The following is a 15,164-nucleotide window of genomic DNA, read 5'->3' as shown; positions in this document are numbered from 1 at the left end:
TTTAAGATTGAAATTGCATTGGGTAGGTATTAAGTGATAGGATTAAACAGGTGGTTTAAGGCCTGGATTAATACTGCTAATAGTGGATTTTCTCCCTGGCTTGGTAGCCCCCAGATGTAGGTGTGTGTGTCACCGAACTGGGTAAACAATTTCTTGTGTTATTTACTGCACTTTACTTTTAAGTTCTGCATTGTCATACCCCAAAATTTGCCCATTAATATTTCAAGACATTTTTCAGGGCACTCCGACTCATTTTTATGACACTGATCTTAAAGGAACAAAGGCCCAGCTCACGAGTGGCCCAATCCAGAAAATGGCCCAAACTGGCCTGCTCGCTAGGCGAGCAAATCCTTCGCCTAGCGAACGTTCGCTGCACCCTCGCCTAGCGAACGTTCGCTACACGCTCGCCTAGCGAAGCTGACAGATAACAGAAAATTCTGGGCTTCACTCTGAGCCCATTAGGTCATGAAAAAAGGCATTATAAATACCACAACTCCAGTCAGAAAAGGGAGGACGAAAAAGGACGAAAGGAGAACCCTAGCAAGCAAACCCTAGCGCTCACAGACGGAAAACCCTGGAGGCTAACCCTGAGAGTTCCGAGTAACTCTAAAGGAAACCCTGAAGGAAAAGCCGGCGGCAGCAAGTTCACTTCCGCTCAATTCGATCCGATCGGCCAATTCAAGGTTACAATTCGATTACAAACAGGTTGGCATTGCTATTACTACTTTATGTTCTTAATTTGCACATGGTATCATGATTGAATTTATGAAACTATCTTAAGTTTTACATATGAATTTAAGTATGCATGAACATCTGAATGTCTAACCACATAATCTCTGTAATGAATGCTATAAGGTGTGAAGCTTGCTGCCATTATATCGTTATTAAAACCGGAATCCGCAGCCGCTCGCTAGCACATCGCTAAGCGAGCATGCAACGAGTGTTCGCTAAGACTTCGCTAGGCGAAGCAGGAGCGAACGCGACAGCAGTCGACTTTTCTGTTCTGACTTTTGCCCACCTGTCATGTTTTATCATAGCCATGCATTGTTTATCTGACCCTACTGCTGTTCTGGTTTCTTTTGTGGTGTAATTCTCGATTGCACCCTGATTTGGTATTCTGACATGTTTGCTGAGTTTTGCAAAGGTTCACACATCGCCGGGAAAGCTAGCTAGATAGGTATTCCACTTTATTTGTGGGATGCCCTTTGTGGAGTTTCACCCTAAATTACCTAATTAATTTTAATGTATTAATTTTAATGTGGAGATCCACCCTCAATTACTTAGCTGATTTTAATGTATTGATTTTAATGTGGAGATTCATCCTAATTGCCTAATTGATTGTAAAATACGGCCTTTAAATATGTGATCTTGGACCTCTCTTTGCTGCCCTACGGTATTACGGTATAACGGTCGTGTCCCGCGAATGTAGGGATACACTTAGCAAAGACCCTTCGGTTAAATCATCATAAAATAAATCATGGTCCCTCGGATGTTGCCTTCGAAAATACGATTTTGTCCCTCGATGACCCTTCGGTGTAGCCTACGGTTAAATGATGATCGTCCCTTCGAATGCTAAGGTATCCTTACAACTGTTGCCTTCAATAACCTATCGATGACCCTACAATGACCCTTTTACATCCAAAGGATAAAACTACTCACTTCTCAATAGTAAGGACAGTTTTACCCTCATAAGGATAGGAAATGCCCATAACGACCTTAGGAAGGTATAACTCTCAATTACTGGATCATAACCTAAAACATTTTCCACCCCTCATACTTTGCAAGTCCTAGAAAATCACCACTTGGTATACATTCATACTAGAATCATTACCAAGTTATATTTTTCTAAACTGTTTTTCAAAATCAAACGGGATAAATACTTTGTATACATTCATACGAAAATCATTACAAAGTTAAACTCTCTTTTCGAAACATTTTTAAACAATTCACCAACACTTTTCAGACAAAAATATAAGTGATCCAGCAATTAAGAGCCCATGGATAACCATGGATACAAAGGGTGCTAATACCTTCCCTTTGTATAATGTACCTCCCGAACCCAAAATCTATTGAGGTCTTTCCTGTTCTTTTCCACCTTTCCTTATTGGATAAAAGAAAAGTCGGTGGCGACTCTTGCTATCCGCGACATTGCGATAAAAAGCAAAATACCCCAAGTCAGTTCACCGTATGACAGAACTGGCGACTCTGCTGGGGATACTTACAAGAGAGGTTACCTTAAAAAAAACAAGATCACTTATTTAAAATTGTCTGATTTACTTTTAAGGGATTGCTTGGGTATTCTTGAGTGAAAGATCCTACACCCGGATCTAGTGTACCTTAGGTAAGTAGCAATAGATCATCGCGACTATCCGGCGTATACTGGAATGGTTAAAATGATGGCTACGGTTAATGTGACACTTTGGATGTCCTGATGTTCCTCATGTTTACTTGAGGAAAAATTTGGCATCTGCGTGGTGTCATTAAAGCATTAACCAGACCTTTAGAACCCTAATTGACTCATCCTGGCCATTAGAAAGTAGTGAGATAACTGACTTCGGTTCCGACTGGGGTTGGTCGAGACTCGATACTACACTCCTTGAGATTGGACTTTAGGGAAGCTTCGGTCAACCACTTGGTGTTGCACTGAAGTGGACTTGAAGGAAGGTCAATGATTGGAGATCCTTTTAGAACCCGGTTACTATTCTAGGACAGGTTGAACCAACCAAACTTCAGTAGGGAGGGTACTTACCTATGGAACTCATGCAAGCCTTAAAACTTAGGAGTGATTGTTGTGTGACTTGCTTGTGTTTGTTTACATAACATCATAACATAATAACATCATAACATCATAATATCATGACATTATAACCATTTCAAGGACTTAGGGATTTAACTTTGCTCTGTTTTGTAAAGCTATGGCTCCCAGGAAGACCATCCGGATTAATCTTGTAGCAATCTCTCCTCAACTCAAGAACTTAGTGTCAGAACTTTCCGATCATGCGCAGTTCATCAAGAGACATGGTTCTCTTCTCAATTTAGTTACCACTGGGTTCAAAGAAGATATGATGAGAGTTTTATTCCAGTTCTTCGACCCTAAACATCATTGCTTCACATTCCCAGATTATCAGTTGGTACCCACATTGGAAGAATTCTCCAGACTGCTTGGGATACCTATCCTTGATCAACTACCGTTCGGTGGTTTAGAAAAGGTTCCGAAGTCTGAAGAAGTTGCCGCAGCTTTACACATGACGAAGTCCGACATTGAAGCTAATTGGGTAACAAGGAGTGGAGTTAAGGGTTTACTGGCCAAATTCCTGACAAATAAGGCCCGAGAATTCTTAAAAGTTATGAATGTCCGTGCTTTCGAAGACATCCTGGCATTGCTAATCTATGGCTTGGTGTTATTCCCTAGTCCAGACCAATTCATAGACATGAATGCTATTAAGATATTTCTCACTCATAACCCTGTACCTACCTTGCTGGGAGACATTTTGCATTCCCTCCACACTCGTACCATGAAGAAGCAAGGGACTCTCATGTGCTGCATACCTTTGTTGTCTAGGTGGTTTATTTCGCACCTTCCTCAATCGGTCTTGAAGAACGAGCAGAATTTGAAATGGTCTCAAAGGATAATGTCGCTCTCCCACCCAGACATCTGTTGGTGTCCTCAGTTCAAGGAAAATGTTACCATCATTGACCGTTGTGGCGAGTTCCCTAATGTACCACTCCTAGGAATAAGAGGAGGTATTACTTATAATCCTGCTTTAGCTCTGCGACAGTTTGGTTGTGCTCGAAGAGATGGTCCACATGAAATGATCATCGAAGGCATTGTGTTCGACTATGACAACGATTCCCAAGGCCTCCGTCAAAGATTTGTACGAGCTTGGGGCATGGTGAAGAGAGGTACGTTAGGACAGAAAAATTCTATTCCTATGGAACCTTATCTCAGATGGGTACGCGCCAGAGCTCGTGAACTTGTCATGCCATATCTTGCAATCGGATCTCAGATTGTCGAACCTAAAGCTGAAGGAGGTGCTCCTCAGATCATTCCTTATCCAGATATGCCTACCAATGTTGAGGAACTAAAGAGATCCTGGATCCAGTTGAGAGAGGAAAGGGATACTTTCGAGACTCAGTTCGTCGCAGAAAGGAAGAAAGTGTTAGAACTTACCAGTCAGCTTAATGAGGAACGAAGACTCAATACGTATCTTCGCCCAAAAAGAAGCCGCCCCTGGGAGACTTGAGCTTTCATTGTATTTTTATTATTATTCCTTTTGTAATGAACATTGGTCAAAGAAATTAGCAATAAACATTTCTCTCTTGTTGGTGATTTACGCAAAGTTAAATTCCAAAAGTCCTTGAAAATATTTCATACATTGCATAGCATAACATAACTCTGCATAACAGGTATTCTACAAGTTCAATGTTCTCACGGTCTTCCTTCTAAACAGAAAAATGGATCTCGAACAAACTGTCAAAGATCTCCAGACTCAGAATGCTCAATTCAAGGAGATGATGCTAAGCTTATCCAAGGGGCAGGAGGAACTGAAGGCTCTTTTGCTCGAAAAGAAGAAGGACAAGAAAGCTGTGAGTTTCATTAACCCGGGCAGAAGGCGTAAAGGACAGGCCGCAGGAGTCAAGTTTGGGATCCCGAATGGTCCAGAAGAGGAGACAGAGAATGATTCAGAAGAGGAGAATGTCGATCTCTTCAACCCTGAGGACGACGATGAAGATTATGAAAATGAACAGTACTCTCCAAGAGATGATAAATACAAGTTGCTGGAAGAACGTATGCTAGCTATGGAGGGTCAGAAGGCGCCCCGTCTGGATTTCGAAAGTTTGGGTCTGGTCTCCGATGTGACCATTCCTCGCAAATTCAAAATCCCCACTTTCACTAAGTACGATGGTGCGTCCTGTCCTCAGATGCATCTGAGAGCTTATGTGAGAAAGATTCAGCCGCATACCACTGACAGGAAGCTATGGATCCATTTCTTCCAAGAGAGCCTGTCTGGCACACAGTTGGAATGGTATTATCAGCTCGAGAGCTCTGACATCCGCACCTGGACTGATTTAGCAACAGCTTTCTATAAACAGTACCAGTATAACTCTGAACTAGCGCCTACCCGACTACAGCTGCAGAATATGACTATGGGATCTAAAGAAAGCTTTAAAGAATATGCTCAAAAGTGGAGAGATTTGGCTGGCAGAGTCAAACCCCCTATGACTGACAGAGAATTGGTGGATATGTTCATGGGCACACTGACCGACCCATTCTACAGCCATCTACTGGGAAGTTCTTCATCAGGTTTCACTGAACTTATATTGACAGGTGAACGTGTTGAAAGCGGCATCCGAAGTGGAAAGATACAGGCGGCTGCCTCTGCAAGCACCAAAAGGTCCTATCAGGGGAGGAATGAATCAAATGCTGTGTACGGTCAAAAGGGTCGTAACAAGAAAAACCGTGACCATGACATCGGAGCAGTTACGATTGCAGCACCACCATCTCAAAACTTCCAGCCCAAACAAGACAGGCCAAGAAGGCAGTTTACCAGGATCAATATGACCTTGGCACAGGCACTGCAGGGAATGCTAAAGGCAAATTTGATCACCCTCAGAGATCCTCCTACGAATCCCAACATTACTTCTTCTCGTTATAACCCTAATGCCAGGTGTGCATATCACTCCGATAGCCCCGGGCATGATACAAACGATTGCTGGTCATTGAAGAATAAGATTCAGGATATGATCGAAGTTAGAGAAATTGAGTTTGAGCCTCCGGAGACCCCTAATGTCATCACTGCTCCTATGCCTAATCATGACAAGACGGTTAATGCCGTGGATGACGACGATCACGTTTCCAATGTGGCGGACTTAACATCTCCTCTCCCGATCATAAAGAGGAATTTATTGCAAGCTGGTTTATTTCCAGGTTGTGCTGAAGATTGCAATCTCTGTATATTCCAACCAGATGATTGTTGGGAATTGAAGAATGGTATTCAACGGCTGATGGATGATCGTACAGTTCTCTTCGAAAAGATTCCTAAGGCGGAAAACCCTATTGAAGAAATATCTGTGATTGCTAGGTCCAAAGTTCCAGTGAAGATTACCGCTACTAGGGCGCCTGTGAAGATTACTGTTGAGCCCAGGGTAGCTCCCCTAATCATTACTGCACCTGGCCCGATCCCGTATTCCTCAAGCAAAGCTATTCCGTGGAATTATGGCGGTGATGTTTACGTCCATGGCGTAAAGCAAATTGACAATTCTACTAATCCTAATGGCATCGTTGGGACTAGTAAAATTACTCGAAGTGGAAGGATCTTCTCTCCAAAAATCTCACCTCCTGTCCTTGAAACTCGAGGAAAGGAACCAGTCAATCCTTCTCAGTCAGAGACACCGGTCGAAGTTACTCCCGAAGATGTTGCCAAACAGGAAATGGAAGAAGTGCTGAAAATCATCCGCAAGAGTGATTTCGATGTGGTAGAACAGTTGGGGCATACCCCGTCTAAGATCTCGATGTTATCCTTGCTGTTATCTTCTGAATCTCATGCCAATGCATTGATAAAATTCTTGAAGACTGCTCATGTGCCTCAGGAAACATCTGTCGATCAGTTCGAAACTTATGTTGCTCACTTGGCTGTTGACAATGGCCTAGGCTTTTCCGATGCTGACCTGACACCAGCGGGAAAGAATCACAATAAAGCCCTGCATATCTCCATTGAGTGTAGGGGAATCACTTTGTCTCATGTGTTGATCGATAATGGCTCTTCCTTGAATGTGCTACCAACAGCTGTGCTGGATAAGCTGGACTGTAAAAGCATCGAACTGAAACCTAGTGACATTGTGGTACGTGCTTACGATGGTGCGAAGAGTGTTGTCCATGGCGAAGTAGTCCTCCCTATCAAGATAGGACCTCAAGTCTTCAATACTACCTTCCATGTAATGAACATTCGTCCTGCCTATTCCTGCTTACTGGGACGCCCTTGGATTCATGGGTCAGGTGCTGTAGCTTCGTCTCTCCATCAAAAGCTGAGGTATCCCACAGAGGGCAAAATTGTCACCGTGTGTGGAGAAGAAGAGTACATTGTCAGTAGTGTGCATGCCTTCAGATACGTCGAGATGGATGGTGAATTCATTGAGACTCCTTGTCAGTCATTTGAAGTAGTTCCTCCGACCAATCCTGTCCTTAAGCCAACTTCCGGTGTGCCCAAGGTTATTCGGACTCCTCCTGCTATGATTTCCCTGAAGGACGCTCAAGCTGTGGTTGAAGATGGTGGATGTACTGGCTGGGGTCAACTGATCGACGTACCGTACAAGTCTGACAAATTTGGCCTGGGGTTTAGCTCTGAGAAGGTAGCCAAGAGTCAAATTAATGCTGTAGAAGACGCTGACAGCGATTGCGACCTGGATAGCTGGATTTTCCCAACAATTGGCGACGGACTCAATAATTGGAAGGCTGAAGACACTATCCCGATTTCCTTTAGTCAGGAGTAATTGTTATTGTCTATTTTGGTGTTGCAAATTTTTGTTTTTTTTACAATTGAACTTCTCCAAGCGTTGTGTCTATGCCCGGGGCACAATAGCTAATTTGTTAAGGGTTTTGTCATTTTCATAAGCATATTCATATTCAATAAATCAATGGACTTTTTGCATTCAAATATTGCGCTCTTTGTCTTTTCTGTCATCTTCCAAACAAGCTATGTTTTCTTACACACACTCACGTAACGAATTGCAGATCCATACCCACTCTGGATCCTGTTGATAATAGTTCTACTACTGTTCATTATGACTTTGAAAATCCGATCTACCAAGCCGAGGATGGAAGTGTGGAAGATTGTGAAGTACCTGGAGAACTTGCCAGACTGTTACTGCAAGAAGAGAGGACTATACAGCCGCAGGAGGAGTCAGTTGAGATTGTAAATCTGGGTACCAAAGTAGACAAGAAAGAAGTCAAAATAGGAGCAGGCTTGGAAAACAGTGTCAAAAGAAGGTTGATTCAGATGTTACATGACTATGTAGAGATTTTTGCTTGGTCTTATGACGACATGCCAGGACTGGATACTGATATAGTAGTACATCGGCTGCCAACGAGGGAAGATTGTCATCCTGTTAAGCAAAAGGTTCGTCGCATGCGTCCTGAAATGTCTGAGAAAATCAAAGCCGAGGTTATGAAACAATTTGATGCAGGTTTTCTGGCTGTTACTTCTTATCCTCAATGGGTTGCTAATGTGGTACCAGTGCCGAAGAAGGATGGCAAGGTGCGAATGTGTGTAGACTACAGAGATTTGAATAAAGCGAGTCCCAAAGACGACTTTCCACTTCCGCACATTGATGTTCTGGTAGATAACACCGCTCAACACAAGGTATTCTCATTCATGGATGGATTCTCAGGTTATAACCAGATTAAGATGGCGCCTGAGGACATGGAGAAAACTACGTTTGTAACGCAATGGGGCACGTTCTGTTATAAAGTAATGCCATTTGGTTTAAAGAATGCAGGGGCAACGTACCAGCGTGCTATGGTGGTTTTGTTCCATGATATGATCCATCATGAAATAGAAGTGTATGTGGATGACATGATAGCCAGATCTCATACTGAGGGAGAGCATCTCGGTCATTTATACAAACTGTTCGAGAGGTTGAAGAAATACAAGTTGAGGTTGAACCCGAACAAATGCACCTTTGGAGTAAGATCCGGCAAACTCTTGGGCTTCATTGTCAGTGGTAAAGGGATTGAGGTTGACCCGGCTAAGGTGAGGGCTATTCAAGAAATGCCAGTTCCCCGTACAGATAAAGAGGTCAGAGGTTTCTTGGGACGTTTGAATTATATTGCCCGATTTATCTCCCACTTGACTGCTACCTGCAAACCCCTCTTCAAACTACTGAGGAAAAATCAAGAGATGAGATGGAATGATGAATGTCAAGAAGCTTTCGACAAAATCAAGGAGTATCTTCAAAAACCTCCCATTCTGATGCCACGAGTTGAAGGAAGACCTTTAATCATGTATTTGACCGTGTTAGAAAATTCAATGGGGTGTGTGTTGGGACAACATGACGAGTCTGGCCGAAAAGAGCATGCCATATACTACCTTAGCAAAAAGTTTACCGACTGTGAAACAAGATACTCACTGCTCGAGAAAACTTGCTGTGCTTTGGCCTGGGCTGCTCGCCGACTAAGACAATACATGTTGAATCATACCACTTTATTGATTTCTAAGATGGATCCTATCAAATACATATTTGAGAAACCTGCCCTCTCCGGAAAAATAGCAAGATGGCAGATGATTTTAACAGAGTATGACATCCAGTATACTACCCAGAAAGCAATCAAAGGAAGCGTGCTAGCCGATCATTTGGCTCATCAAGCGGTGAATGATTACCAATCTATGAATTTTGAGTTCCCGGATGAAGATGTCATGCTTGTTACTGATCAGGAAGAACATGGACCGGATGAAAGACCCGAACTTGGATCCCGATGGACTATGGTTTTCGATGGATCTTCTAATGCATTGGGCAACGGTGTTGGTGTTGTAATTATATCTCCCCGGGGTTGCCATACGCCCTTCACTGCCAGACTATGCTTTGATTGCACCAACAATATGGCTGAGTATGAAGCATGTATTTTGGGACTTAAGGCTGCTATAGACCTGAGAATCAAGTTTTTGAGGGTGTATGGAGACTCGGCCCTAGTAGTCAGTCAGATCAAAGGAGAATGGGACACTAAACATCCGAATCTCATCCCTTATCGAGAGCGGGTGTTAACATTAATCCCATACTTCGAAGAGATTACATTCAAACACATTCCACGAGAAGAGAATCAGTTGGCAGACGCATTGGCTACCATGTCATCTATGTTCAGAGTCAGATGGGGCAGCGAAGCTCCCATGATCACCATTGAACGGTTAGATGAACCAGCGTATTGTTATGAACTTAACGCTGATGGAGTAGAGGAGAAACCTTGGTTCCACGAAGTAAAAAGATATTTGGAAACTCAGGAATACCCTGAAGGGGCATCCATCAATGACAAAAAATTTCTGAGGAAGTTCTCCGCTAAGTTCTTTTTGAGTAATGGAATATTATACAAACGTAATCATGATTCGACTTTGCTTCGTTGTGTGGATAAAAAGGAAGCAGAAAAGATTATGGAAGACATGCATGACGGTATTTTTGGGACTCACTCTAGTGGACATACAATGGCCAAGAAGATTCTGAGATCAGGGTATTATTGGTCTACCATGGAAGCTGATTGTCACCATCACTCCAGAACTTGTCACAAGTGCCAGATATATGCGGATAAAGTACATGTGCCTCCTGCTCCATTGAACGTGTTGACAGCACCTTGGCCCTTCGCAATGTGGGGCATTGATATGATTGGAGAGATTAAACCTACTGCTTCTAACGGGCATCGTTTCATCCTTGTTGTTATTGATTACTTTACAAAGTGGGTAGAGGCCGCCTCATTCGCTTCTGTCACCAAGAATGTGGTGGCACGATTCATCAAGAATAATCTCATTTGTCGATATGGCATCCCTGAAAGAATTATTACTGACAATGGTACTAATTTGAACAACAAGATGATTACTGAACTCTGCACGTAGTTCAAAATAAAACACCATAACTCTTCTCCGTACCGGCCAAAGATGAACGGTGCCGTGGAGGCTGCTAATAAGAATATCAAGAAGATCATACAAAAGATGACGGTGACGTACAAAGACTGGCATGAGATGTTACCGTTTGCTCTTCACGGTTATCGCACTTCAGTACGCGCTTCGACAGGAGCAACTCCTTTCTCTTTAGTCTACGGAATGGAAGCCGTTTTACCAGTGGAAGTCCAGATTCCCTCTCTAAGAATCATAAAAGAGGCGGGCTTAGATGAAGATGAATGGATTCAGACCCGACTCGACCAGATAAACTTGATCGATGAGAAGAGACTTGCGGCTGTGTGTCATGGACAGATATATCAGAAGCGCATGACCCAGGCATTTAACAAAAGAGTCAAGAGACAGGTATATCGAATTGGCGATTTGGTAATAAAGCGTATCATTCTACCACAGGGTGATCCCAGAGGCAAATGGATTCCCACGTACGAAGGGCCGTTTGTAGTTAAGAAGGTATTCTCTGGTGGAGCCATGATACTAGCTACAATGGACGGCGAAGACTTCCCGCATCCCGTGAACGCAGACATGGTCAAAAAATACTACGCATAAAAGAGACCTGCTAGGTCGACGTACCTAGGCAAAAGTAAGGGCATCCCGGCGAACCAAAAGGGTTCGGGCAAAACTTAGGGATAAACATATAAAAATGTACACCCGGCAAGTCGAAAACCTGAAAAGGAGGCTTGGGCAAAAAGGGGTATCCTGGTGGATTGAAAACTTGAAAAGGCGGTCCAGGCAAAAATTAGGGATCAAAGCGTATGACTATGTCCCGTTCTCAGACAGCTTCATCCAAGTTCAAAGGACTGAACAAGCTAATCACTTCTATCCGACAGCAGGAGATGAGAGGCTTGAAGACATAATGGCAGTAGGGGAATTAAAGTCAATAGGACGTTTTCGGCATAACTTTCTCTTTGTTTTCTTGACAATTTCCTCTTACTAGGATTTCTGTCTCCTTGTACACAAAATTGCCTGTTTATAGGCCCTCTTTCGAAATCAATATAATTTTAGTTTAAAAAAAATGCTTTTGTTTTACTTTCTCTGTTTTGTTTGCATAAGCGTCCATTGATTTAATTCGAATTAATATATGCATTTGGATATGATCGATGTTTACCAAAAATGCGTGCATAAAATAGAAATAGCGATTACTACTACACTTCAGGATCGAGGAGAAGGTCTAATCATGCTTTCCAATGAATCCGTTGCTAATCCTATCCCCCAGCAAAGCCAGTCATTCCCAGAAGAGAGTGGCATTACTAGACAAATGGGTCATCTCTTCCACCCCCAGCCAGGCTTCTGTTGAACATTTCTACCATCAGACAGAAATCAAGCATCCCCGGCTAAGAAAGGGTCATCGATACCAGTATCTCCCAACCAGAAGATTGAGATTTGTTTTCCCCAGTAGAGTCCTCTGGAAGAACTTTTCAGATGCATAATTCATTCATTACATCATTTCACAGCATACGCATGCATACATCGTTCGCAGTTATTTTCGAAAGCATAAAACATCTCATGCATCATGACATGGCATGAAGCTAACTTTATTTTTCAGGTTAATTATTCCCCTGATACAGTCAAAACAAAGGTCCATTCAGACGGACATCCTCATCAATTACGTTCAGGATTCAACTATATCTTTCATATATACTCCATGTCAACATTCATTCTGACATCCTCCTAACGATGGCATCTATAAGCCCATCCCAGACATTTATTGCAAATACAACATATACAAATACTATCAGATATAGCCTAGCGTACGGTTCATTCTGATTCAGCTCAACATATGACTCTTTCAACTCAGATGCGATCTAACGTACGATCCATTCCGACCTTCAACAACTCCAATACGGTCTAGCATACGACCCATTTGGACCTTTAAGGCCTCAAATGCTACCTAGCGTACGGTACATTCTGAAGTGTAGTCTGGCGTATGACTACCCCCTTCATCATCAGGTACAGCCTAACGGACGGCTCGGTCTACAACTCAGATACGATCTAGCATACGATCCATTCTGATCCTTCACCCCCAGTAACGATACAGCCTAACGGACGGCTCGTTCCGTAACTCAGATACGATCTAGCGTACGATCCATTCTGATCCTTTATCCCCAGCAGTGTATGACTCATTCGGATTCTTATCTCATTTTGATTCGGCACAACATATTACTCCTCCAACAATACGGTCTAGCGTACGACCCATTCGGATCTTCATTCCTCAGATACTACCTAGCGTACGGTACATCCCGAGGTGTAGTCTAGCGTACGACTACTTTTCGTCAGATACAGCCTAACAGATGGCCCATTCTGCAACTCAGATACGATCTAGCGTATGATCCATTCTGATCTGTTATCCCCAGCGGCGTATGACCCATTCTAACTCCCCAGTGAAGTCGACGGCCTAATGAATGACTCACTATACGGTCTAGCGTATGACCCAGTGACACCCATGACTTCAGATATCTTCTAACGTACGACGTACTCTGAAGCTCTCATCATCAAACTTCCTAGATGGCATCTTTAAACCCATCTCCATCAAGACTAACTAATTGACAAGTGCAAATTTTTGGGGCATCCTAAGTGTTCAATAATCTTCCACCTCCAGACCACGAATGGCGTACATACCATTCTGACTCTCTCGGTTCAAGAATATTGAACAGGGGCAGCTGTCATACCCCAAAATTTGCCCATTAATATTTCAAGACATTTTTCAGGGCACTCCGACTCATTTTTATGACACTGATCTTAAAGGAACAAAGGCCCAGCTTACGAGTGGCCCAATCCAGAAAATGGCCCAAACTGGCCTGCTCGCTAGGCGAGCAAATCCTTCGCCTAACGAACGTTCGCTGCACGCTCGCCTAGCGAACGTTCGATACACGCTCGCCTAGCGAAGCTGACAGATAACAGAAAATTCTGGGCTTCACTCTGAGCCCATTAGGTCATGAAAAAAGGCATTATAAATACCACAACTCCAGTCAGAAAAAGGGAGGACGAAAAAGGACGAAAGGAGAACCCTAGCAAGCAAACCCTAGCGTTCACAGACGGAAAACCCTGGAGGCTAACCCTGAGAATTCCGAGTAACTCTAAAGGAAACCCTGAAGGAAAAGCCGGCGGCAGCAAGGTCACTTCTGCTCAATTCGATCCGATCGGCCAATTCAAGGTTACAATTCGATTACAAACAGGTTGGCATTGCTATTACTACTTTATGTTCTTAATTTGCACATGGTATCATGATTGAATTTATGAAACTATCTTAAGTTTTACATATGAATTTAAGTATGCATGAACATCTGAATGTCTAACCACATAATCTCTGTAATGAATGCTATAAGGTGTGAAGCTTGCTGCCATTATATCGTTATTAAAACCGGAATCCGCAGCCGCTCGCTAGCACATCGCTAAGCGAGCATGCAACGAGTGTTCGCTAAGACTTCGCTAGGCGAAGCAGGAGCGAACGCGACAGCAACCGACTTTTCTGTTCTGACTTTTGCCCACCTGTCATGTGTTTATCATAGCCATGCATTGTTTATCTGACCCTACTGCTGTTCTGGTTTCTTTTGTGGTGTAATTCTCGATTGCACCCTAATTTGGTATTCTGACATGTTTGCTGAGTTTTGCAAAGGTTCACACATCGCCGGGAAAGCTAGCTAGATAGGTATTCCACTTTATTTGTGGGATGCCCTTTGTGGAGTTTCACCCTAAATTACCTAATTAATTTTAATGTATTAATTTTAATGTGGAGATCCACCCTCAATTACTTAGTTGATTTTAATGTATTGATTTTAATGTGGAGATTCATCCTAATTGCCTAATTGATTGTAAAATACGGCCTTTAAATATGTGATCTTGGACCTCTCTTTGCTGCCCTACGGTATTACGGTATAACGGTCGTGTCCCGCGAATGTAGGGATACACTTAGCAAAGACCCTTCGGTTAAATCATCATAAAATAAATCATGGTCCCTCGGATGTTGCCTTCGAAAATACGATTTTGTCCCTCGATGACCCTTCGGTGTAGCCTACGGTTAAATGATGATCGTCCCTTCGAATGCTAAGGTATCCTTACAATTGTTGCCTTCAATGACCTATCGATGACCCTACAATGACCCTTTTACATCCAAAGGATAAAACTACTCACTTCTCAATAGTAAGGACAGTTTTACCCTCATAAGGATAGGAAATGCCCATAACGACCTTAGGAAGGTATAACTCTCAATTACTGGATCATAACCTAAAACATTTTCCACCCCTCACACTTTGCAAGTCCTAGAAAATCACCACTTGGTATACATTCATACTAGAATCATTACCAAGTTATATTTTTCTAAACTGTTTTTCAAAATCAAACGGGATAAATACTTTGTATACATTCATACGAGAATCATTACAAAGTTAAACTCTCTTTTCGAAACATTTTTAAACAATTCACCAACACTTTTCAGACAAAAATATAAGTGATCCAGCAATTAAGAGCCCATGGATAACCATGGATACAAAGGGTGCTAATACCTTCCCT

Source organism: Lathyrus oleraceus, chromosome 2, assembly GCF_024323335.1.
Source record: "Lathyrus oleraceus cultivar Zhongwan6 chromosome 2, CAAS_Psat_ZW6_1.0, whole genome shotgun sequence".
Taxonomy (NCBI): domain Eukaryota; kingdom Viridiplantae; phylum Streptophyta; class Magnoliopsida; order Fabales; family Fabaceae; genus Lathyrus; species Lathyrus oleraceus.
This window is presented reverse-complemented; position numbering follows the sequence as displayed.